The 6,000-nt window shown below is 43.0% G+C and overlaps 1 pseudogene across 1 annotated transcript in view; it reads left to right on the plus strand.

Moving 5' to 3' along the window:
• The window catches only part of LOC309858095 (TBC1 domain family member 8 pseudogene), a 60,985-nt pseudogene extending 55,809 nt beyond the window's left edge, over positions 1-5,176 (plus strand). Inside the window, exon 3 of the transcript XR_014316632.1 lies at positions 5,058-5,176. The product of XR_014316632.1 is annotated as a TBC1 domain family member 8 pseudogene (transcript). The remainder of the gene's footprint in view (positions 1-5,057) is intronic.
• Positions 5,177-6,000: the final 824 nt, after the last annotated feature.

The raw sequence follows: 6,000 nt of genomic DNA on the forward strand, positions 1-6,000 counted from the left end.
AGTTATTTATGGCAGTGTTCGTGCAGAAGCTGTAGGTATAGACAACGAGCTGCCTGTTTTATTTCCTAAAAATACCTCTGGGGGAAACCTTGGCGAGTACATGCTGTGTGTGTGAGCTTGAAAGTGACTTCGCTCTTGGGAGCATCCTGCCCAGCTCCCCAGGTTCCCATCTCCACTGTGAGTTGGGATAGAGTAAGGCCTTAGCAGCCAGGAGAACTGGCCTGGAGCTTGGCTCTTCTCTGCCCTAAGTTTTCATACCCAGAAAACAATACCACCTACCTTGTGCTATTTTTATTAAGATAAACAATATCAAGTGTATGACCTATCTAACAAAATGCCTGGACATATGCCAAGAATTCAAAAAACGGCCTGTGTCTACTACCTCTGCCTGTTCTGCCTTAGAGTTAGTAATTTAGAAATTACCACTCCTGGTAGTTGTGTGGTTAATTGGGGTTTCTAGGACTGTGTTTTAGTTTTGCATAGGCATTTGCAAGTCTGATTTGACTTTTTGTATGGGTAATGTTTAAGATCCTCTGAACTTTGATTTTCTTAGGAAATAGAAGCCTTTTTCTGAAGCAATAGAAATCTTGTTTTGCCTTAATAAAACAGGGTATAATTTTGCCAGTTGGATTTCTGTTAAAATCCACAGTGTTCCTATAAATTTTGGTTTTAAGGCTCTATTGGCCTTCTAGAGCTGCCATAACAAAAATACCACAGATGGAGTGGCTTAAATCAACACTGATATGCTCCCTGTTCTGGAGGCTGGAAGTGTGCGATCCTGGTGCCGGCAAAGGTGGTTTCTCCTGAAGCCCCTCTCCTTGTCTCGCAGGTGGTTGTCTTCTCCCTGTATCCTCACATGGGGCCTTCCTGGTGTCTCTTCCTCTTCCTCCTCTTCTCTTCTTCAGTTTATTTTTTAGAGCATGCACTGGGGGTAGGAGCAGAGGGAGAGGGAGAGGGAAAGAAACTCTAAGCAGACTCCATGCTGAGCACAGTCCCCAGCTCGGGACTTGATCTCACCACCCGGAGACCATGACCTGAGCTGAAGCCAAGGAAACCAAGAGTCAGATGCTTAACCAACTATGCCACCCAGGTGCCCATTTCCTCTTAAGAGGGCACTAGTCCTCTCAGATCCAGATGCCACCTTTATGACCTCGCTTAACCTTAATTACTTGTTCAAGGCCCTGTCTCCAAATATGGTCATATCGGGGGTTAGAGCTTCGGCATATGCAGTAGCTGCCCTCTGTCTTCATTCTGGAAGGCCACAGCAGAAACACTGAGAATATTGCTATGCTGGGTATTTGTAGCCTTTTTATCATTCCACTGCTTCAATGGGTGACATGTTCTCATGTTCTTATTTTCTCTTTACATTTCTCACCACTTGTACGTCTGTAATATGGTGGCTTTCTGATATTTTTTGAGCATGACCCACAGACAGAAAATATTTATGTGTGTATGCTTCACTCTAACAAATTTATAAGTCAGTGATTGGCCTTATAAAGTGCCATGTATTCTCTTTTCTACTTTGTTTGTTAAAAAGCTGTCTCCTGATGGGATACTTAATGTAATTTGGGAAACTTGGTTACAGCTTAGGTTTAGAACTTTGGTGTGTGAGACCTGTTGAGTGGCTTTCCTTTTTAGTCCTTTGGGGCCGAGGACATGCAGTTGGTTTGTACTGATTTACGGTATTTTGGAAGCCTATCATAAGACTTCCCTGCAGAGGAAATTATAGTTTGGAAAATTTCCCTGCCATTTGGCAACTTTTGTAGGAAATGGAAGATAGTAGGCTGGAAAAGTTTCATCATCTTGATTGTCTTGGCTGGGAGAGACATACAGCTATGTCTTGTATTCAGGAACAGCATAGATTGTGATGAAATCTAACTGTGGCCCAGTGACAGATTTTTATTTGTGTGCCTGTTTTCTCTCTCAAGGTGTAGGCGTGGTTTTGTTTTAGAATTTACCTTTCCCTGACATAAACTCCTCCCCATAAGTAGAAGAATCTTTTGAAGGATAGAAGCCTAAAATTTTGATGGCTTTGTTTCAAGTCTTCGTTCCATGTGATAGACTGTGTTGGAGCTTGTTTATAGTGTTTATCATGGTGTCTGTGGTTATCAGCTGAGGATGACCTGCTTGGTTAGCTGTTAACAATGAACTGTGCTGTCCCTTTGAGCTTAATAGGATAGATGAAAACCTGTTTCATGTCATCCAGAAAGATGCACTCAGGAAATTGGAATTGCTCTAAGTACAAACACAAAATAACTTTTTTTATTTTTAGTGTCAAACCATAGGAGTAATGGATGTAAGGATTATGTAAATGCTATTTTGAAATTGAAATGCCGCTTATTAATGGGAGGACACCAGGGTACTTCAGGGTTGTAGAGAATGAGTTCATACCCTGCTTTTGCCTTTCCTTCAATACATATGACCTTGGAGAAGTGTTTGAGTCTCCATTTCCTCATTCAGAAGTCTTCCTTACACAGTAGTGAGCTAGCCCTTGGAATAGAAAAGTCACAAAGGTGAGTCTTCTCCTTTCTCTTGTTCTTCCTCATTCTGCCAAGGTTGTTTTTTTTTTTTGTTTTGTTTTGTTTTGTTTTTTAAATGAATTAGGAGGTCATGAAAACATACTCAAGGAACGCTTGGGTGGTTCAGTCACTTGAGCATTCAACTCTTGATTCTGGCTCAGGTCATGGTGTTGGTTGTGGGGTCTTGGGATTGAGCCCTCTGGAAGCTCTATGCTCAGCGGGAAGTTTGCTTCTGGTTCTCCCTCTCCCTCTCTCTGCTGCTCCCCATCCCCTGCTCACATGCTTTCTCTCTCTCAAATAAATAAATTAAAAAAAAAATACTCAAAGATTGATGACCCCGTACTCAAAAAAATACTCAAATTTTTTTCCCATTTATTCTTTGCCTTAAATAGTCTGGCCAGTTGGTTTTATTACGATAGATAATAAATTACAAACATCTAGAAAGAGTAAACCTTAAAGAGAAGGGTCCAGGCATCTCTAAGTCTCCTTGCAAGTTTATTGGCTTTAGTGAAGACCCAAGGACTCTCTTGCAATGGTGTGATCTGCTGTCCCCCAACTGGGAAGACCCCATTGCTGACTCCCCCCCCCCCACCCGCAATTATAGGAAGTGTTTTTGTGACTGACACCTACATGGTTGCCATTGGAAGACACTGAACAGCAGAGTCTTAAGCCAGAGGTGGGCAGACCTGAGCACTGAGTGTAAGGCACCAAGCAGACTATGAGGGGCTCGAGTTCAGGTAGATGACACTTAGAAACTTCATGAGAATCCTGCTGTGAAGCCTGACAGAACTTGGTTTGACTTGTGTTTTGAAAGGATCTTTCCCCCTTGTAAGAGGAATCGGGGAGTCTGAAGGGCCAGGCGTTTCCAGCAACCACAAGGGCCTCCTGGGTGGGAAGGGGAGGAGAGTGAGATGATCCTGACCATGCCCCGCCCCCCAGCTTGCTCTCCTAAACAGCACGTGGCTGCATGTCCAGTCTGTTGGTCCTTAAAGAGCAAGAGTTGGGGGGAGGGGTGGCTTGATGGACAGCTGCGTAGATTGGTGTGGACTGAATGGTATCTTCCTCCCCCATGTTCATATCTTGAAGCCTTAGCCCCTAGTGTGGTAGTATTTAGAGGTAGGGCCTGGGGATGTAATTAGGTTTACAGAAAGTCATGAGGGTGGGGCCCCATGATTGGTTTCCTTATAAGAAGAGGAAGAGAGATCAGATCTCTCTCTTGCTTTTCCTTATGAAGAATTCTCTTGGATTGCTCTGATGACTCCTTCCTAAACTGTCCGTTCAGAAAAATCGGTCCCCACACAGATGTTCTTTATACTCACTGATCCTAAAAGCACAAGTCTGCAGTAAGTTCTAAGAACTCTGGCATTTTTATCCCTAGGCTTTTTAGAATATCCCTCCATGCATCTATGCTCTGCAGGGAGGAAATCTGCAAATAGCATACAAAAAGTTTGCTGTTAAAAAAAATGCATGTCTGACTTTTGTGTGTATGGTATGTGGTTCTGTTGACCACTATGACTCTCACATTGGCGAGCTTATTCTGCATTGGTGTTGGGTAGCCCTTGACCTCTTAGAGGTTAGATTATCTCCTGCTTCCCATTTTGGAAATCTTGCCCTCCTAGCTGGGCGTTTATCTGTTCCTGTACTGTGCACACCTGATGCACACGTCCCTTTTCCTGTCCATCCCGGGCTTGCTTCAAGGCAGGGGACTTTATTGAGCACTTGCTATATGCTGGGTCCTTCACCAGGAGCTGGCACAGTCCCTGTGCCAAGGTGCCCATTGTCTAATGGAGAGTAGCAGGAGTCTCCTCGAGGGGAAATACTAAAATAACTAAGCTTTTTGGTAACAGTGTTGCTTAATGCTTCAGTAATGGGGTGATTTCTTTTTAATTGCCTTGGAAAGAAATTAACTTACTAGATATGATTTAATGTACATTTCAAACATTTAGTATATAATCTCTCATGTATGTTCTTAAGGGATATTATTGTAAATGATATGAAGTACAGCTTGGTAAACCTGGAAGTTCCCTAGGTTGTTGCTGTTGTATTTAATGATGCCTGATGTGAGAGGCCACACCCTTGGGCAAGCAGTAGAGCTTTCTCAGAAGGCTCTCTCCTCTGTGACCCTGGGTTGAGGTCCCTCTTGAGGGATCCCTGTCCTCACAGGGTAAACTATGTGAGACTGTTTGGAATTGGCCCACTTTGGGGGGCTTGTTTCCCTTGGAACAGCTGCGTAATTATGAATGTTTCTGTCACTTGAGTGGATGTGGTGGGAAGTCTAGGCATCAGCAAGGGCGACAGGATGTCCACATGCAGTTCTTGGCCTACCCATGTAGCAGTGGATGGGTGTTTGCAAATCCCAGTGCTGTGGCGAAGGACTCCGTGGCTTCAAAGGAGGGTGTCTTCCTTGTCTGCTATGGCCCAGGATGTGAGAAGCCAGGATGTTTTAATCACAAACAGAGGTTTCAGAATATTTGGAAAAGGAGTTCATGATCTAGGAGTTTACTTTTAATTTCAGTATCTTTTTATGTTCTAACCCAGGTGCGACATTAGAGGAAATAAACCAGCATTGGGACTGGCTGGAGCAGAATCTCCTGCACACTTTGTCTGTCTTTGATAATAAGGATGACATTGCCAGCTTTGTCAAGGGGAAGGTAAAGGTAGGTCGTTTGACTGAAATGCTTCTTCCCAATTCCCCATCTTAGAACTTTTGTATGACATTTTGAACACTGTAGCATTTTTTATCAGATTCGAACAGTTTTCTCCACCATGACTGAACATCTTGGCTTTATACACAGTCAGAGGAGCTGGACTGGTCACTTGTCAAACTTCATGGTCAATCTGGCAAAATACACATGAAACCGGAAAATCCACGCTCTCAGGCCCAAGTGTTTGTTTTCCTTTATAGAAGGGAAGGTTCTCTCTTGTCTCAGGGAGAAAAAAATGCCAACATTTATGTTTTTGCAGAGCAGAAATGTTACTTGACTCCTTAAACTCATTATTCCCACCTTTTTGCAGTTGTGACATCTTTTCATTCTATTTTGTTGGACCTGGCACTTTCCTCTTCCCCAAAGTGGCTGTTTATTCTTCAGCTATGTTAATTAAATGGAATTAAAATCAATTAGGTTTTGAGAGGGCAAGACAGGACTATTTTGGAGGGTATCTGTGACTATCTTGTGAGTTCCATCTTCTCTGTCATTTCAACAACATAATTGGTACCCGGTGCTTTATATGCCCCGTCAGGCAGAGAGAGACTATTTCTCATTCCGATTTTTACCTTCATTAAACACTTTTAACACATTAGCCTAGTTTTCCTCCCTGTCAGTAAAATCCCCCAGACCATTGATTTTGTTTATTTTTTTCCTCAAACGTTTGCCTTAAAAGTGCCTCAGCTTTTTAGCCTAGTTTTCCTCCCTGTCAGTAAAATCCCCAGACCATTGATTTTGTTTATTTTTTTCCTCAAACGTTTGCCTTAAAAGTGCCT

The sequence above is a fragment of the Mustela nivalis genome (genome assembly GCF_964662115.1).
Source record: "Mustela nivalis genome assembly, contig: HAP1_SCAFFOLD_1845, whole genome shotgun sequence".
Lineage (NCBI taxonomy): Eukaryota > Metazoa > Chordata > Mammalia > Carnivora > Mustelidae > Mustela > Mustela nivalis.